This window comes from Chelonoidis abingdonii, chromosome 20, assembly GCF_003597395.2.
Source record: "Chelonoidis abingdonii isolate Lonesome George chromosome 20, CheloAbing_2.0, whole genome shotgun sequence".
Lineage (NCBI taxonomy): Eukaryota > Metazoa > Chordata > Testudines > Testudinidae > Chelonoidis > Chelonoidis abingdonii.
Window position 1 is genome coordinate 11,264,160 of NC_133788.1, and position 20,581 is coordinate 11,284,740.

Genomic DNA, 20,581 nt, shown 5'->3' on the forward strand with positions numbered 1-20,581 from the left:
GTGAAGGTGGCACCATCACATTCTCAGTTTTGAACCACAAGAATACTCACTACCCAGTTTATTCAGCCATCATAGGTGACCCCCAGATATTGAGTTTGGGTCCCAGTGGCAGGGTAATTGAGAAGGGAGAATAGTGACATCCAAGTTACTGGTTTTTACATGGATGTTAAAAGAATTCATTTTACATCAAGCTGTGTCTGTTGTGGGGAGTAGGGAGACACTTTTCCTTGTCTTTCTCACAGAATAATTTTTCTCATTGCCCTCTGGTCAGGGTGAGTTAAAATACATTAATATATGAGATGTATGTGTAAATATCATTCCCAAAGACTGGATGTACCCAGAGTTGTTTGCTGCAGAGCACTTGTGCCTGTCTTCCGTTCGGGTCAGGATGAAGCTACCTTGATGTTTAATGAGTTTCATTTTCAATGCCATGCAATAGGTTTATAGCTGATGTTTTAGTAATTTATTGAACAGAAGCAGATGTATTTCATTGTTCCTTCTACAGCAATGAACATCATTGTTCAATCATGCTTGACAAGACTCCCTCATTCATTGGCATTTCTCTGATTTTTTCACCCTCACTGTCCTTAATGAAGTGAAATCTTTCAGTTGTCCTGAATTGCACAGTACGCTCTCTTATTAGCTGTTGCATCATCTCTTGTGTAATAAATTTTAGCACTTACAAAAACAGTATGATGTGTATGTTTTAAAAGGTATGTAAGTTTTCCCCCTTGCTCATTGCCACTTTGTAATGAAAATTATTTGCCAAGAAACTTTTCACTGAAAAAACTTGCAGGGGCAGCGGGGGGTGGTACAATTATCTCTAAACGAGCAATTCATTTGCTAAAGGTCAGCAGTGGAAATCATGTATTGCTTAGTGTTGGGAGAATTCAAAATGTTTCAACGTAACCACCCCAAAAGTTTGCATGTTTATCTGAAACTTTTTATGACTATTCCAAACCCAGAGGCCAGTCTTGCCATATTTAGGCTTGTAGGATACTTTAATCACACATGTAAAGTCACCTATATAGTTAGGGTGACCAGATCACCGCACTAAAATATCAGGACACATTGGGGTGCCATCAGCCCTGTCCACAGTCCACCCCCACTCCTCCGAGTCTCTGCCCCACCCACTCTGCCCCAGGTCCCGCCCACTGGGTCCTTCCTCATCCCTCAGCCTGCTGCTGGCTTGCTGCATCTCTCCTCAGTCCCTCCCCCGGACTGCTCACCTCCCTACTCACTCACTCGCCCACCCACCGCTCACCATTTCACTCTCACCCTACAACGCTAACTTCCCCTCTGCTGAGTGGATGCTCACTCACCCCACCTCCTTCCCCCAAGTCCCCACCCCTGCCCTGCCTCTTCTCTGCCTCCTTTCCAAGCATGCCGCATACCCGCTCTTCCCTCCATCCTCCTGGAAAGTGCTAAGCACTGCCAAACAGCTGTTGGCCAGTGGGAACTGCTGGAGGGGGGAGGAGTGGGGACGCAGCATGCTGGGGGGAAGAGGGGAGAAGAAGATGAGGAGGGGGGAGCTTGGCTGCAATTTTCCCCCGTGGGTGTTCCAGCCCTGGAGCACCCACGGGGTCAGCGCCTCCCTCCCGCTCGCCTCCTTACCTGATATCAGGACAAATGACATCCCAATGGTACATTGATTGGGACGCAGGCCAAAGGGTTAAATATCAAGACAGTCTCAATTTTATCAGGACATCTGGTCACCCTATATATAGTTGAGTCAGTGTTTGCAGGACTGGGTTCCCAGTGCATCTTGATAATTGGACTGCTGATCTCATGAAGACAGTTCTCTGTTTGAGTTCTGAGTTGACCAGAAATAGCTCGAGAAGAACCTGTTGTTTCATCAAGTCTACTTCCAATTCTGAATAGAACCAGGAAGTAAAACGGTCAGCCAGTAAGAACCATCTCTTTGCATCAGGCTTTGTCTGAAAGAGATGACTCTGGGGAAGAAACTGGACTTATTGTGTAATGGGATTCCATTTAAGAAGAGATTGTCAGTGAGTATTTTGAAGCTCTTTGATATTATTATTTTATAAATCGTAATATAAGTAAATGAAAGAAAATGAAAAGTGAAGAGGATTTGGGACGTGAACAAGGCATTTCTGATTTGGTGCTCAAATGGATATAAGTTTGGGGAGAAGGAAGACATTCCGCTAAATTGGTTTTCAATCAGCATACATAGAAGGCTTTAAAAAGATCAAGAAGAAAACTGCAGCAGACAAGCTCCTGGATGCAATCCGGGCTCTACTGAAGTCAGCAGAAGTTTTACCACTGACTTAAACGGAGCCAGGGTTTTACCTCTTGTAATTCATTTAAAGTTCTTACATTTAGGATTGTAAAATGCAGAGACAGGCCAAAATTAAAACCTGAGATCCAAACTTTGGTGCTTTTACAGATCTGGATCTAAATGTTGCATCTTGCATCTCTCTCTCTAGTAATTCATTAATTGCTTCAACAAGCAATGTCCAGGTGGCTTGCCTCCCAAGTAATTTTAAAAGGATTGAATGCCGCTGAAATGTGGAAGGACTCATTATCCTCTGCTCCCTATTTAACACAAAGGTATTTGTGTTTTTTTTTTAATAGAAATGGAACTTAGATTTTAGAATAAGAAGAATGAAAGGGAGCTCACCTATGCAGATTAATTTGCCATTCCATCCCTCCATATGGTCTGTCAGTCACAAAGATAATGAAATTATATACTGAGAAGATGAGAAATCACCCGTTCACAGGTATTGTTTGTGAGTAAATCATCACACATAGGGGAGGGGCTTTTGGGATTAGGCTAAAAGCTCTTTTTAAGGGATATTACAAGACTAATGGAAGAACATCTGCATTGTCATTACTATATAATTGTGTAAGTTTCTGATTTTATAATGGACCATCTAGGTCAGAGGGAACTATACAATCCAACCTGTTTTATGGAACTTCAAAGTCAAAACTGAGCTTTTATTCCTACAGTCAAAACTCTTTACCAGTAACTTCTTTGCTAGTGCCCTGGACAGATAGCCAAGTTTTCAGAAACTTCACAAGTTTGCTTTCAAAGTCAAAGGTTTGACTCATGAACTCCCACTAGAAAAGCCTCTTTGCTTGACCACTAAGTAATTTGGGCACTCATCCAGTGCTAATGGGTATGGAGTTAAGCATTCTGTTATGCAGTGTGAAATTAAGCATTGTGAAAGCGCTGGGAAGCAATTACTAAACTACGGTCTTGCTTTTGTATTTAACATACAGACAGTTCATATGACCATTAGGAATCCCAGCTAAAATTCCAAACCTAACTGAATAATCCATTGAGGGCCAGACCTCCTTCATTTGAACCAAAGTGTTCTGTAAATTTACACAAACAGATTACATTTTTGTCAGGTTCATTGATCTGAATTTCTCCCCCTTGTAGCCCCATCCACCTGACAAGTGAAGAAAGGCAAGGTTTTGAGATCTTCCCCGGCTTTGCAGAATTTGCAGCTTTGGTGGAAAATTGAAAGTTGGGTTGAGCACTTTGGAGGTATTTATTTGGGGGAGATGGTTGGCAAAATCAGTCCCACAAACATTTACAGGCAAGAATTACACAAAGTCAATGGAGCTACTCAGGTGTGTAAAGATACTAATGTGTGTAAATGTTTAGGGGACTGGGGTCTACAAAGGAAGCAAAATAACTGTGTTGCTTCAGAAACAGAATGACTAAATAACTTCTTAAAAAAATAGACTCGGTTGCTCTATTTGTGCTCATTGAAGATCCCATGGTTCTTTTTCAAGAACACAGGTGTTAACTGCAGTGTCCTGGATAGATTTTTTCACAAATTCCCATTATAGTGTCAACTAGATGCAAGTCCCTTTACTGTCTGTCTGAACGATGGTATGGCATTGCTGAACATTGTTAAACTCTGTGCTCTGGCCCTTGGTGACCACACTCTTTTCTCCAGAGGTGGGAGCACTGATAAATATTTCTCTCCAAAAAGTGGTTGCATTTCAGTGGTGGTTAAAGTGACTTCTGTATTGATTATCAGAGGGATAGCTGTGTTAGTCTGGATCTTTAAAGAGTCCTGTGGCACCTTATAGACTAACAGACGTACTGGAGCATGAGCTTTCGTGGGTGAATACACACTTCGTTGGATGCATGGGGTATTCACCCACGAAAGCTCATGCTCCAATACGGTGCCACAGGACTCTTTGCTGCTTCTATATTGATTGGGACCAAGCGTACAGGCCTAAAATGGGCAAAACTTCTATTAACCCCAGCGGGAGTTTTGCCTAAGGACTGGACTGTTTGATCTATAGATTATAAGGATGAATGGGCTTGATTTACATTTACCCTCTGGCTGCTTTCCACCCACATAAAGCCCTTTACAATGCCAGGTTGAAGTAAAGAGTGGACCCTAATATAAATGAGAATCAGACCCTATAAATCTAATGCAGCTCTGCTTACTTATGCCAGCTGTGGATCTGGCCCATCTTCTAGTCTGAGATCTTTGGTAGTTCATTGTCTGCTATATATTATATGTACTGTCAACAGATTAACAGTCGGAGCACTAGCTCTTATATTTCCTAATATGCTAAATGTTTGCTTGGAAGGAATATGAGAATTATTACCCCAGAAGAGACTAATGGTCCGGTCCTTCTACCTCAGTGCAATATCTTCAGTAGGAGCCTATATCAGATGTTCAGAGAGAGGCAAAATAATGATAATAAAAAGATAATGCATATGGGAGACTCCTTAGGGACTTCTTTGTTAATCCCACTTGGTGATCATGATGAGAGACATGATGGATAATAGCCCTGAAAACTTGTTTCCTAGCTATTGTAACTAGGTTTTATTGTTATGTTTAAGTGTCTTATAGGTAGCCGAAAAACTCTGCGGGAACCAATTCCTTTTTACACTCTTCAGACAGGGTGAATGTGGTAATACTGGCATGTTTCACAATACTAACTTTCAGCTGGGTGGAACCCTGCAATGAACCTCAAACAACTTTGCATTTTGAGAGGCAATCTCTGAGGGTACGGTAGCTACACTGAGAATTGTATAAGCCCTCCAAGCTTTCTCTGTGTATCGGGGTCATTTTTCACTGCTCCTCTGGTACAAAGGGACCCTACTGCTGAGAAACCATGAGACGATCAGCCCAGTGTAGGGGGGATCATCTGATAGAGCAGAGCTAGTATAGCTGCAGTTCGCAGGAATGTGGCCAGGGCAAAGTGCAGCCGACAGAGGGCATCTCTGACTTAACAGAAGTGAATTATGTGGGCTGCGAAAAGCGGGAAATTATTTATTATCTGACAAGGATTTGTTTTTCTTACTTGTGGCTGGCAATAGAGGAGTCTCTTTGTCGCTCCATTCATTGCTTTATGGTTCTACTGATTTTCCTTTTAGAATGGGATGACCGAGGCAAAAGGGACATAAAATAGCAAGAGGAAGTCCCCTTCTGCTGAGACAAAAATGCTTCTAAATTCAGGTTGGAAATGAGTCATCTGCTGTCAAGATGACAGAGAAAAACTTGAAGCCCTGACACTAAATGAAAGACCTGGGATGTAAAAATGCACCACTCCTAAGAGAACTCCTTGCATACACCTTTTGTGGCCTTGATGATTTTGTATATATTCACAGGGATTGCGCTTTGTGATGCTCTTTGGGTTTTGTTGTGGGGGGAGAGATTCCCCCCTTGTTTTTAAGGCTATGTCATTTTTACCTTCTCTCCCATCATGTCTTCAGCTTTGGTGCTACTTTTGTTCTCCTCTCCCTTTGCCTGTAGCTGTCTTGTTTTATTTTTAGTCACTCTGGCTGCCTGAGATTTGGCTGTTTGTTCTCAGCATAGATTTGTTCCATCTACGCCCTCTTCAGTCCCTTTATTCTCCATGTATCTTTGTTCAGTCTTTTTTCTCTTGCCATTTCTTTTAATTGCTTATTTCCACTCCTTCCATTCTGGTTATTTTGTTCCTCTGTCTTGTATCCTCTCTTTTATTTTTCTGTTGCTTTGTTTTCTTTGTAGTTAGGTTCTCTAGTCTAGTTGCTTTGTTCTTTATACATCATCATTTTGCTGTTTAGATTTCTCCTCGTCTGCCTCTAAGTAACTATGCCTCTGTTTTTCCCCTTAGGTTTCCCTTTTGAGATTTGCATCCAACCTAGGTATAATGGTTAAATATTTTTCTCTCTTTAAATTTTAAGTCATTAGTGTCTGTATTCCAAATGCACTGACTTTCTAATGTTAATCAGTGGGTATCCTCGCAGCTACTGGTGCTCTCAGAGTTATGCAAAACTGGCCTTACGTCAATGTTAAATTGCTCTCATGCAGTACGGTATGTGTTGGGTTTTTAGCTTGTTATTTCAGTACTACTTCTTCCCACATTGGGGTTTCTCTAGAATGCTGATGAATGCAGCAGAAGCTCTGATAGAACGGATATCTGCCCAGCTCTGCTGAGCGAGAACCATTTGAGATCAAGATACATTGCAGGGTAGGGAGGTAACAATGAACATACTCTTATAGTCCCACTTTGGCAGTGTATCAGGCACTCATTTTACAGTCCCTCTAAACTGTCAGCGTGGTAGAAAGAAAGTTTAGTGTAACTGAGAATCAGCATCTAAAAGATTTTAAAAGCTGCTTTTAAAAGGTTTTTCGCAGAGTGTTAGACTCTCTTCCCTACAGTGCTGCCCCAAATGTTTGCTACTGGTAACAATTCACTGTGCTAGAGCAGGGTGTGATGTCATGGAGAACAACACTGCTTCCTGAGAAGAAAAGGTAAATGCTTTCAAAAGGCTAAGTCCACTCCTAGCAATCCAGGCCATTATGATGGAAGTCTAACTTTCCAGGATCTCCCAGCTCTAATAAAATATAGGCCATAACATCAAAGTCTGTGTCTACAATGTGGAAATGAACAAAATAATTCCCAACAATGCTGTCATGGGGTTAATAGACAAAGTTCCTAAAGTCCAGCTCGGTTTTACCACCACTTTAGTTAATCCTATTATGCATGTAATTGAAATGGTGGTAAAACCAAGCCAGTCTTTATAGTGACATTACAGCTCCTGCCAGCACTAACACCAGTAGCAACCACTGTAATTTGTTTGTTCATTTCCCCAGTGTAGACAAAGCCAAAAAGAGACAGACCCATGATATTACACCATAGTGGGGGAAAAAGTAAGGTAGCATTTTATTTGGCTATATTAGAGTGAGCGCACTTATTTCAATTTGAGCCATAGAAAACCTCATTTGTCCTGCACTTGGCAACTCCAGGGAAAAGACTTTCAAGCTTTACAAAGGACTGTGTTTGAAGACAAGTTGCTCTCCAGAGAAACTGCTCTCTGTTGCTTTTCATTACGCTGATAGAGTCTAAGGTCAAAGGGACATTGTGATCATCTGCTCTGACCCTCTTGCACCAAGACAAGCCACAGACCTTCCCCCAAATAATTCCTCTTTGAACTTGAACATTAGAACTATTGGTCACTCACAGAAGAAATATCTAGGGTTTGATTTCCAGAAGTACTGGGAACTCATAGCTGCGGTTGTTGCCAGCAGAGCTGCAGAAAAATGAGGCTCCCCTCACTTCTCAGAAGCTGCATCTGGGAAAAGGATGGAGATGTGCACAGGGGAGAAGGAAATTCAGAAAAGGTGGAACTAAGTCTGCGGTTCTGACCCCAATTTCCAAGAAAGGGGAAATCACAAGCAGAATGGAATGTTTGTTTTGTTGTGAGGATCATTTCTGAGAAGGGGAAGGTGGGAGAACTTGTATCTCTGAAACTCTGTAGGCCAAATTCTGTGGTCATGTATAGAATGGCCCTGTGATAGGGTGTGTGCAGTGCACATTTCCTCCACACCAGTTTTACAGCAGCATTCCCTAATGCAAGCCTGGCAGTGTTCCCCATTGTTCCTCGGTGACCTCTTAGGGGCCCTATTCTGAACTCCTTAGCCAGAAAGGAGCGACTGCTCTGGGACCCAAGTAGGAGGATGGAGGGATAGAGGGGAACATCAAGCTTGTGAAAGGGCTGCTGGGGACTCAGCTGAGAAGTCAAGAACTTGGCCCTAGTTCTCAGCAATGCTTAAAATGAGTTTTGGCTCTGCATAGGAGGGGCAAGGGAAATTTAGGCCACCACTGTGGCCCCCTGGATTCTGGGAATCACTGAGAAATGGAATAGTCACTAACATAAGTTTGAGCATGTTCAGAATAGCTGGAGCAACGAATGTGCCAGACATACTTTGCTCCCCAGCTGTCTCCTCGATGCCAGGGATTTGGGGGCGGAGGCACCAATAGGAGTATTGGATAGAGCTGTTCACCAACCCTCCTCCTCCGAGAGGCCCTTCACAGGAGCAGTGTGTAAAGCCAAATTAGGCCCTCTGTGTTTTTAGGAACCATCCTAATGTCAGAACTCTAATGCCTTGGGCCACGAGTCCTTAGCATGGAGGTAACCAATAAAGGGAATCACTCCCTGTGTTCGCTTTCTGCTGGAAGTTGTTCTGTGTTTGTTCTGCACCTAGCACAATGGGCTGGTCGCCCATGACTCCTAGGCACTACCACAACCCAGATAATAATGCTAATGTAGATAATGCCAGGCGATGATGGTACATTTCCCACTAGTATAATGTTGGTGACCTCCACAGCTGAAGTGCAGCAGCTGAGCGGCTTTGTTGCCGTTGATAAGGAGATAATTATAATCCCATCAGTGGGTAAACTGTGTTTCAATAGGCAAGAGAGACACTCTTCAGACCTTTGATGGATATCTAACAGCTCCTAGAGATGTGATATTAATCAGCCGCTATCTCTTGACTGCCGTCAGCCTAGTGATCACTAACAATAGCAATTGAGGGAAAACGCAATTTTTCCTGAGACACACACTTTTAAAAAAATCAGGCTGATTTCTGAAGCTAATTATTAACTGTTCTAGCCCCAGTTGTTGTGAAAGTGGTCTTGGTGTGCTGGGAAAACGTGTGACCTTGACACCACCTCTGGTGATGAGATTTAGCCCCAGTTTTCTTTTACCAAAGTGTTGGCTGGAGGTGAATTGATGTAAATTACAGTTGCCACCCATCCTAATCAGAAGAGAAGGGGTTTTCTCTTTAGCCTCTCATGAATTATTTAACTACTGGAATTTCAAGGTGAGGAGTAGAAAGTGCCTGCTAAAATGTTACTTAAGATTTAATTCCGTACAAAGTCAAGGTTGGTATTTCTAGGTATTTGATTTCTTCCTAGATATGTGACAGGTAAAAAATATTCATTATTCACAGCCTATCCTTAGTCCTTAAGATCAAGCAAGCTTCCCTCTGTATTTTAATGAACAATTTCTTCCACACTGCAAATTTGTTTGTAACATTAATAAAAGTGATATGTTCATCCAGTTCTCTTCAGTTATGCCATGAAGATGCTATAAGACAGACGTTCTAGTCAATAATGCCAATAGTCATTGCCCGAGAAGCCAATTGTGATTAGGAGTGAGAATATTTCTGGTATCGTCCTATATAGTAATAGGATAAAGTTACTGATGGAATAGTTTGGCTACCAAACTACATGGTATCGTGTAACACCCACATTTCATTAAAAAGTTGGACTCTTGTGAGGCCTGGGATAGATGTACAATACAGACAAAGTGTAATTATATTTTGGGAGTGATTTTACCTTGCTAAGAGTGCAAGATATATGGGGGCTCTTGTTTGTTTGTGAAGATTTATAGGGCCCATGGTTGATAGCTATCTAAGGGTATGGCTACACTTGAAACTTCAAAGCGAGTGTGAGTGTGGTGGCAGCGCCAGCACTGGGAGAGAGCTCTCCCAGCGCTGCACGTAGGCCACATCCTCTATGGGTGTAGCTTGCAGCGCTGGGAGCCACGCTCCCAGCGCTGCAGCACTGTTTACACTGAGGCTTTACAGTGCTGAATCTTGCAGCACTCAGAGGGGTGTTTTTTTCACACCCCTGAGCATGAAAGTTGCAGAGCTGTAAAGCGCCAGTGTAGCCATGGCCTCAATAGAACACTGGGAAGAATGTAGGATGCATGCTGATGGATGTAGCTCTTGCTGAAGTATTAAACATTACATGACAGTTACCTTCAAGAGTAAAGGCACACAGTATCCTGGGACTTACTGTTATCACAGTAGCATCTATAGGCCCTAAACCGGATTGTGTAAGGTGCTGTACAAACACAAAGGAAAAGAGAGTCCTTGCCCAGAGAAGTTTATAATCTAGCTAGACAAGACAAAGGAGAAACAGCGATAAAACCACTTGCCAATGGTCATACAACAGAGCCAGTTTTTCTCAATCCCAGACCAATTCCCTACACATGTAGCACAGGGGTACACGAAACAAGAGGGTGAGGCTAGATAGAACAGGGTTCATGGCATACTTTAGCGTGTGAGATGTTATTTCTCTCTCGTTCTGTGATGCTAAGCCCGTGAGACAAAGGCCTTTCACTGCCCCAGACTAGTACAGCCACAAAGCAGGGTCTGGTCTGAGATGGTCCGCATCTTTTCATCTGCTCTTCTCCCTCCTATAAGGATGCCCACTGGGTGAATCACTGTCGTCATCTTATGCTGCTCTTTGGGCTTGCTGGAGAGAAGATTAAAAGCAATGCACACCCTGCCTGTCTTCCTGCCCACTCTCTCTTCTCCCAAATGAAAGGGACTGTGCTCAGCTGCCCTCTCATCTCATCGCAGGTATCTAAAAGCATCTCTTCCTGCCCCCTCTACTGCTGCAGGGATTGGGAAGGTAACATCACAGTTGCTCCAAAACTCAGCTCTTCTCCTACCAAGTGCTGAATAAGCAGCTCTGCCAGAAGCCCTCCATTCACCACAGGTCAGGGTACAAAAGAGGAGGTCTTGACCCAAAGCTCATTGAAGCCAATAGGAGACTTATCACTGACTTGAATAGACTTTGAATCAGGCCCTTCATGCAGACTTTCCCATGCTGTCCCATCTCTTTCCTCAGCCTCATAAAAATAATTGCTGTCCTATCCATTCGATCCTGCTGAGCATCCGTGGTGAGGACAGTGGTTTTTGATGTCGATCCCTATCCAGTGAGGACTGGACTAGGACCACCAGCTCAGTTTGCTCCCCTCTAAACAGCCAAATGGCAACAGCTTTGCCGTTGGGTGAAATGAAAGTAGCTGTCACGCTAGAGGAATGTCCCGAGGATGCTGATGGAGTGTCTGCCTTTCTTGAATGATGCTCCATCTATGAGCTGAGTGCTCAGCCGGTGGGATGTGTTGTATCTCTACCATTAGCTGGGGTTGTTGCCTCTTCTGGGAGTAGTCAGAGAGAGGACATGGGAATCGGGACACCTGGATTCTAATCCTGACTCTGGCAGTGCGTGCTCATGGCTAGCGCATGGGCAGTAGGTGCCAGATCTCCTGGATTTTAATTCTGGCTCTGGGTGTGTGAGGCTTTCTGTGAGTCAGGATTTCTGGATTACATTGGTACAGCTCTTGCAGGAAGTGGGGTCTAGTGGTTAGAGCATGGAGGTGGATGAGTGTCAGAACATCTGGGTTCTATTCCTGGCTCTGCTACTGACTTGCTGGGCTTCTGTCAGCAAATGACATTGCAACAACAGCTGTGGAGGACTTGACATCAGCGGGGGGGATTGAACTCTGGATCTAAAAGCTCCTAATGATTTAATAATGGTGTGGGTGTACCTCAGGAAGGGCAGCTAGAGATCTTTAAGGTTTTTTTTGCTTTTAGATGGCAGGGGGAAACTTACCCACATGAGACCACCCATAGGACTGTGCCATCATGTATGAGAACAACCTGAATTCCCCCACTCTGTTTAAATTAGAGTCTAATCTGGTTGCAGGGATGGAGAGATGAGATGTTTGAAATGAAGTGAGGATGTAGAGGGAGGCTATTACAGATGAGGGAAGCTGCAGACGAGGTGGGTCTCCCACCCACAGTGGAGAAAGCAGGGACGGAAGGGTCCGGTGCCCAGGGAGGGCAGTTGGCAAGCCCTGATTCAGTCTGAAAAGATCCATTCTGTTGGTGGTGCTGCCCTCCTGCTCTCCTATATTTTAGGGAGCAATGGTGTCCCTCTTCCTTACTGCCCTTGGAGATTGTTCTGTGTTCCCTCCAAGCCCAGGGGCATGGTGCCCTCTCTGCACTTGAATTTCTCCCCAGCAGCACATGCCATCCGGATCTACCTACTGGTGCTTGTGCAACAACCAAGCCATCTTCATCCTCCTCCTCCTCTTCTGCGCCTTTAATTTCTCGCACTTACTTATTGACCCGTTTAGCAATTCTGGCCCCAATTCTGCAAGCTGCCCCATGTGAGAAGATATGTGCAGCCCCCTGGGGCTCTGTGTGGGTGCATAGATCTCCTTGCATGCATCATATTGCAGGATTGGACCTTAGATTATAAACTCTTCTGGGTAAGTGCTGAGTTTTTCTGTGTATTTACATAGCACCTTGTGCCTTGGGGGCCCCCCAATGCTGACTGAGGCCTCTGAATGCTACTGCAGTTTAAATAATAATAATAAAAAAAATCCTGCTAATAAGTATTAATAAATTCACTGCCATTCTGGGCTGCTTTTGACCTGGGCAAATAACCTCTAAACTTCAGCGTTATTGCTCAGCTCTGAACTGCTCTGGGAATTGTATGAGCAGCATTGCTTTAAATCCATGCTAATTCTAAGGGCATGAATTTCAAGCCCTGAGTAAATCACTTCAGACTAGAATTTAGAATCTGTTTTGGTTTTATGGCAAATTCTAGCATTGTCCCAAAGGGACCCCCAATAAAGAATCAGATACCATCAGTGACAGTGCAGAGACTATGCATGCAAAGGCAGCAAGCATTATAACTGTGCAGTCATTAAAAGGTCACACACACAGCACTGGACTTTAGAACCCATTTTACTAACAGAGAAGCACTGAGCAGAATGCAAAACCTATTCCTTAACCTTTTCCAAAAGAGGCCCTGAGTGCAGGTTCTGCAGTTTTTTCAGTGACCTTTAGAGGGGGCTGTGTGCTGTTACGCCTACCCCCTCTGCCCCTGCAGGGAATCCTCAGCAAGCCAGACACTAATGTGGGTTTGGTTTTGTTTGAATCCCAGCAGTGGGGGAGATGTGTTGCTTGCACAGTCAGCTCAGGGAGATGACTGCCAGCTGGCCGTAATCAGGGGCAGCTGAGCCTCCTTAGGCTTAGAACCTCGAAGAGCAGCTCAGCTCAGTCAAGGTAGAGAAGGGACTTTCTGTTAACTGGAGAGCAGCCCAGGGTGCTCTAGTGACGAATATTGTTGATGGTGCTGTGTGGTCCTGCTGCAGGAAGGAGATGTGGCTAGAGATAGCATTGTTGTTTGGTTTCTTTGGCTGTGCAAGAGCCCTGACACCTCAGAAAGAGTCGTTCAGCCTGGGAAACTTCTCTCCAGCTACACTGTCCCAGACTGCTCTGTGTGGGATTTTTCCTGGGATGCTCACCAGAGACTAGTAGACAGGATTCCATTTAAATGTGCCTTCTACCCGAGCACCTCCATAAACATGCAGTGACCCTCCTCCCGCAGCTGTGACCCAGCAGTGTTGGCAGCAGGTAGGAGCTTAAGTGCTATTAACAATATGTTAATGTGAGATTTTTTTTGGCTCCTTAAATCTGAACTGCTTATAACATCCTCAGTGCAATTTGTCCTTTCATCTTTCATGCTTCCTTTTAACAGTTAAAGTGTATATGTTGGAGGTTCTTCCTTGTCACATCCTTGACAGTGCCATAGGCAATTGTTTCAATCTTTGGCTGTTCTCTGTAACTTAGAAGTAATTGGCCATGAGACTTTGAGATCCCTGAGAGAGGCCAGGGGCTTAGAAACTGGCACAAAAAGAAAAGTTCATTTCTAACTGTGTGTCTAGGTTTTTTTAAAAAATGATTGAATTGAATAGTTCTGTTTGTGTTGCTCCATCACAACCCATTGTCTGAAGTAGCCATGGGGTTGTGTAGCTCCTGGCATTGTTTGTGTAGGAAGAGGAATGGTTCTTGGAACTTGTTTTGTGAAATTCAGTAGCTAACTCAAGGCCATTTTCATAGTGCCATCGTGTGGCCAAGAATCGAATCATCACAGATGGGCCTCAAAGCAAAAAAAATAAAATAAAATGATCAGTTGTAGAAGAAGTCTGCATCTGTGAATCTTCCCAAGGAGCCCTGCAGATCCAGAGTCTAGGCAGAAACTGAGCTGCTTTGAAAACCATGTTTAATGTTTTAACAATATCAAACACGGCATTGAAAACTTGGCCAGAGACTGTGTATGTGAACGCACAGTAGTTTGATCACTAGCCTGAGACTTGGGAAACCCAGGTTCAGTTCTTGCTCTGTCACAGGCTTTCTGCATGACCTTGGGCAAATCACTTAGCCTCTCTTTGTCTATATGTAAAATGGGGATAAAAGCACTGCCTTACCTCACAGAGGTGCTAGTGGGGATCAGTACACTAAAGATTGAGGTGCTCAGATGCTGTGATAATGGGGAGGCCTTACTTGAGAGAGGAATTGGGTGATTCCCTCTCTCCAGAAGAACCCTGTGAAACAACAAACCAGAAGTGAGGAAGTGGCTTTTTCCCAGCTGGACAGATTTAGGTTATGATAAGAAGGAGGCCTTGAACAAAAGGCAACCACCAGGTAAATCTTGGCTCCACTCAAAGCATGAGGGAAATGCACGTTGCTCGTTGGGTACATTATGTTTGTGCCTCCTGCTTTTGTCCTAATGCATTTGGCAATGTCTTGTATTTTGAGCTTTCTAATAGGGCACCACACAGTGCAATTGTTTTTCTGTTTTATCAAAAACAAACACAACCATTCACCCTCCCAGAACACACTGATTCTTGGGCTTTTTTGGCGGGGCAGGGTGGGGAAGGGGGAGAGGAAGTATTGGGCATGGTACAACTCATCCCATAGTTGGTTTAAGTCTATATGCTAGAACTGGTGTTTCCAGGACCGGCGCTAGGGTTTCTGGCGCCCTAGGCGCCGGGACATTTCGCCGCCCCGCGCGCTGGTCTCGCGGCTCCGGCGAAGCTGCTGAAGACATGCCTGCGGCAGGTCCACCAGAGCCGCGGCTCGCTGACCCCGGAGGGCGGGGGCGCCCTGGGCTGCCGGGTCGCGGTGGCAGCCCGCTCAGTGACCCGCGCGCGCCGCGCTGATCCGGCTGGTCTCCCTGACCCGGGGACACGCTTGCGACGGTCTGCCGGCGGCAGCCGCTGCTGCTGCCGGCAGCTCAGGCCCTCCAGCAGCAGCGGCTGCAACCATTTAAAAAATTTTTGGGGGGCGCCACTTCTTGGTGCCCCCAAATCTTGGCACTCTAGGCAACCACCTAGTTCGCCTAAATGGTTGCACCAGCCCTGGGTGTTTCTCAGCCATGGGTTACAATTCTGGGATTCAGAAAAAGCGACTGGGAAGATTGCAAGGGTTCTAAAACTTTATCATGATCGAAAGCAAAGAAAATCTCGCTTCCCCACTCTCCTCACTCCGTTATTCTTCCTCTCAACACACACACATTATATAGGCTTAGTTTAGCATTGTAAGTTTTTGTTTTGTTTTGTTTTTTTTCACCTTTTTTATAGTAAATGTAAGTGGGTGACGAAAAATTCTCAAATGAGGTTGAACATTGGTCCAGAAGAAGCTGTCATTTGTATCTAATCGGTGGCTTTTGTTTTGTTTTGTTCTTTGCCAGTGGGTGCAATTCGAGGTTCCTAACAGAACCAGCGAAGGAATTGTCTGCACTTGTGAAACATCATTGCATCTAACAAAAAAAAGAGGATGAATTGAAAGCCTGGCTCTGTGTGTGTGTGTGTGTGTGTGTGTGTGTGTGTGTGTGTGTGTGTGTGTGTGTGTGTAGAAGGTGACACCTAAGCATTGGCTTGGTAATTACCCACTCAAACGCTTTCTGACTGGCTGCAAACATGAAACTAACTTGAAGCTTTCGCTACAATTAGCCTCATATCTCTCGGAGGGCACTCAAGTGTGGTTTGAGTGATGGTGTATAAAATGGGCAGGCCTGTTAATTTTTTCAGCTTTCTCAAGCCTTTGCCCTATGGAGTCATTTGTTTGTGTTTGTTTTTGTTTTGTAAATTCTTTGTCTTCTGACAAACATTCCCGAACGTGGCATTGGTCTCTAACACCAAGTTTCTGCTCAGTTATTAACCGTGCTTGGTGCAACGTTTCCTTATCTTCAAAGCGTGCCTCCAATCTGTGCTCATTCCTTACGGGGATGACAAATAACCCTTTGGCCCAGATCTAGCAAGAAGCTGTGTGTGGGTGAAGCCCTGAATGGAACTCCAGTAAAGCCAATGGAGCTTGCCACAAGTGTCCATCTCAGTGCCAGAGAGGGGCTTTTATTAGTAACCCTACTGTGATGCTCACAAGAGAGGGGTTTTGAGAGGGTGGGTGGGAATTTAGGCTACTACCTCCTCTGGGTCAGTCTGCATTGTCTCCTCTGTTTCTTGCCTTCTAGGGATTTCACTGTTTCACGTCTCTTAAAAACGAGGTAGAGTACCTAGTGGTTAGAGCATTGGACAGGGACTCAGGCAAACCTTGGGTAGTCACTTCATCTCTCACTCATGGCTGCGGGAGATCAAAAAGTCAGATTGTGGCTGAACTTTTCAACTGGCTGGGTAAATTATTACACTTATTTACACATGGTAAGATGAGAGTAAGCCAACAGCTGGTCAGGAAGAAATCCATACACAATAGGGAGACATTGTACAACTAACTAGGTGTATTATGGGATTTCTTAATATTTATTTTGTCTGCCTTCTGAAGGGTCCAAGAGTTTAGCATCAGCATATCAGATTAAACCAATGATTGGAGATTGCTCTGGTGACAAATCTTACATTTGTTTTTGTCTTGTTAAAGCAGTGTAAAATCTCGAAGAAGAAAAATGGAAGTTGACCTTTAACAGAGTGATGGATGATTGGAAACAATCTTGTTCTAGCCCTGTGATGCAATTTAAATATTTATTATTATACCTGTTTGATAGGCAGCTTTTCCATAATCAAGTTTTCCTAGGAGCTGGATAATTTTTTTCTAGGAATACTGAGCACTCTCATCTCCGAACTAAAGCCAGTGGGAACTGCAGGCACTCAGTACCCATAAAAATTGGGCCTCATATGACTTGCCAGAGGTTGCATCACCTATCTGAGACAGCGCTGGGAATCCCTTCATTCCACACTGGTGTCCCAGGGGGCTGGTGTTGCTGTTAAGTGTCCACGGGGAGTATGGTGGCTGTGTTCCTGGGGGTGCAGGTGTTTGCCCTGGGGAGGTGACTGTATGTATGGCAGGGCACGTGTCCATGTCTTCGACAGCGTGTAACTGTGTGGAAGGGGTCGGCTGGTGTCTGCATGAGAGTCTCTGCAAAATAACTGTTTATGGAGGGGCAGGGGGAACGGGTGTCTGTGTGAAACATCCATGTGGGGGGCAGTAGCTATGTTCATGGTTGGCTGGGATCTGCACACGCATTTGGAGGGGAGTAGTTCTCTAGGTGCATGCAAAGGGAGGACATTTTGGGCATGTGCTCAGGGCAGGGGGGGTGCTATTTTGTGCACACATCTGTGGGTGGGGGTGGCTGTGTCCATGGGGACTGTCTGTGTCCCTGAGGGGTGTGGTTGTCTTCACTGGAGAGGGGGGAGTTGTGTTGAACCGTGTGCTCATGGAGGGGAGGCGCTGTTCTGATGGGGAATCTGGGGTCTGCACATGGCGTGTTTCTGACAGGCTGGCTGTGTTCATGGTGGGGCTGGTGTCTGTGTACCTCAATTGTGGGGGGGGCTGGTGTTGATGAGGGGGCTGGTATCTGCATGCAGGCCCATCAGGCTACAGGCTGTGTTTGTCCATGGGGGTGTGGTATGCCTGGGGTGGCTGTGTTGGGGGGGGGGCGGCTAGTGTCTTTGTGCACAGCTGGGAGGCATTGTGTTCATGGGATAGGCTGGAATCTGTGTGAAGCGTTCAAGGAGGGTTGTGACTGTTCATGGCAGGCAGGGGGGCTGATGTTTGCATGTCTGTGGGGACGGGCTGACATTTTATGGGGCGTGGTGTCTGCATATATGTCCATGGGGATTGGTGTCTGTATCTATGGGATGGGGAGAGGGGGAGGCAGGGCCGGCTTTAAGAAGTGCGGGGTCCACTTCAAACAGTTTCGACGGGGCCCTGGCAGGGATGACTTAAAAAAAAAAACATGTAAAAAAACACGTTGGGCTTGTATTCACCGGGTGGTGCTCTGAGCCTTTGGCGGCACTTCGGCGGCGGGTCCTTCACTCACTCCAGGTCTTCAGTGGCGCGGAAGGACCCGCTGCCGAAGTGCCGTCGAAGACCCGAAGAGAGTGAAGGACCCGCCGCTGAAGACCCAAAGAGCTGCCAGCTGAGTAAAAATTTGAAAGGCGCCTCTAGCCAGGGAAGAGATTCTCACTGGGCGTGGGGCCCAATTCAGGGGAATTGGTGGAATAGGCCTAAAGCCGGCCCTGAGAGGAGGGGCATCTGCAGTTACGAGGGGTGCTTGTGCACGTGCTCGTAGGAGGATGTCAGCGTGCCCATCTATGAGCGAGGAAGGCTGTGTTCACATGGGGGCTGGTGTTTGCACATGGTGGTGGGTGCTGATGTCTGTGGTGGGGGTGGCTATGTTTGCAAATGAGCTGTGTTTGTGTGCTTGTCCTTAGGGGGAAGACTCTGTTCATATGGGGGGGGGGGCGCAGAATGGTGGCTGTGGCTCTGTTTGTGAGAGGAGGGCTGGTGTCCGTGCACACATGGGTGAGGGGGCTGGTGTCAGCACGCTCATCCGTGGCGGGGGTGTGGTGCTGTTTGTGGGAGGGAAGCTGGTGTCAGCACATCCATCCATGGGGAGGTGTCAGTGTGGCTGTGTACAGGGGGCTGGGAGAGCTGGTGTTACCGTGTATGCAGGAGGCTGTGTGCATGGGGGAGCTGGTGTCAGCATGTGCGTTTGTGGGGTGGCTATGTTTATTGGGGGGCTGGTGTCTGCATGTGTGTCAGCAGAGGGGTGCTGCAGCTGTGTTTTGGGGCAGGGATGGTATCTATATGATGGGGGTCCTGTGGCTGTGCGGGGGGGCGGGGGGCTGTGACTGTGTTCAGGGGGCTGGTGCTGGAGGGGCTCTGTTCATGTGGACCTGTGGTGGGGGTGGCTGTGTTTGAAAACGGGCTGGTATCTGCATGCTTGTCCTCTAGGGAAAAGGCTCTGTCTGTATTTGGGGGGTACATGTCAGTGGGTGGAGGACTGTGGCTGTATTCAAGGGCAACTTGTGTCTGGGTAGCTGGGGCTGGGAGTGTGTGGCTGTGTTCATGGGGGTGGCTGGCATCTGCGTTGGGATGGGGGGGGCTGAGGTAGGGAGATTTTCCATATTAAGCACTTATCATCCCTCCACTGAACTGACCTTGCTAAGCAGGGGGGGTTGGATGCCAGATCCCAGTGGAGAGACCGAGGATGGGAGACGTGTCTTCTTTGCTTGGTGCTGTGGGCTCTGCTTAAGAGTCACAGGCACTATTCATCCTGTCCCTCTCCCCTGTTTGAAGATAGAGGTAATTAGGCTCCATAGAGAGTCCTTTGTGGGTTGTTTTTTTTAAGTGACCAGTAGAGCTGAAATCACTGATCATCAGATAGCGGACTTAAAAAATACACTAGTTGCCTAACTCTTATGCTCTTGGAGGCATCCAGCATAAAGGATTTCTTCCCTTAACAGAGAAGCAATACCAATATGAGCACTTCTATACCAGTAGAACTTGTCCAAATTAGGCAGTTACACCACCTTAACTATCTTGCTTTCTAATCTTGTATAATGGTACAAAAATTGCCAGTTGGCATAAGTTATTTCATTCTGGCACCATCTCGGATTATGCTGCTGTGTCTCCCACTACATACCAGAGATGAATTGAATATCATAAATAGAATCAAACTTCATTGCATTCTGCAAATGTAGCCTGGTATTTTATCATCATCAACAAGATCTTGATTATGATCAATAAGAGACATGCCTGTAACAAGTCACTGCAAAAGGACTCTTCTGAAGAAGTTCTTTACAGAGATAATGTTAATAGCCAAAGACAAGTTAATTATTTAAGCAGCCATTGACTGAAAGGATAGGTAGATAAGCTTGATATTTTAAACAGGAGCGATACATTGTCTGACTTCTCATCAAAGGGGTATTGTTAGATTATTTATCAGTGTTTAATTGTAGCAGTAAACAAAAACCTCTTAAATGGGTTTTTAAAAAATTGCCTCTGAGGACAAAAAAACAGATTCTAAAGAATATGCTAATGGCTTTCTTTTTGGAGAAGTTTCTGCAATAGACAGTTGTAGGAGCAGAATCAAACCCACATTTCTTGTGTATGGGACTTGTCCTTTTATTTCCACCATTTATTTTATGTGCTGCACAGGGTGCATATTACACGGACACACTTAAGAGGTTAACACAAAGCCACGTGAACAAGTCCACTGTATGCATAAGTAAGTGTTATTTGTAGGAATATGGAATTTCATCGTGCATGTGATATGCAGGACTACATCCATCCTATTGCCGTTAGAGTAATAGTGTTTAGAAAGTCCAGAGAGAACTAGGAAAAATTACTAGCTCTATTACTCATGTAAACCAGCTAAACCAGCACTGGGCCCCCATTTGCACTGGGCATTGAATTCAACGGGGGTT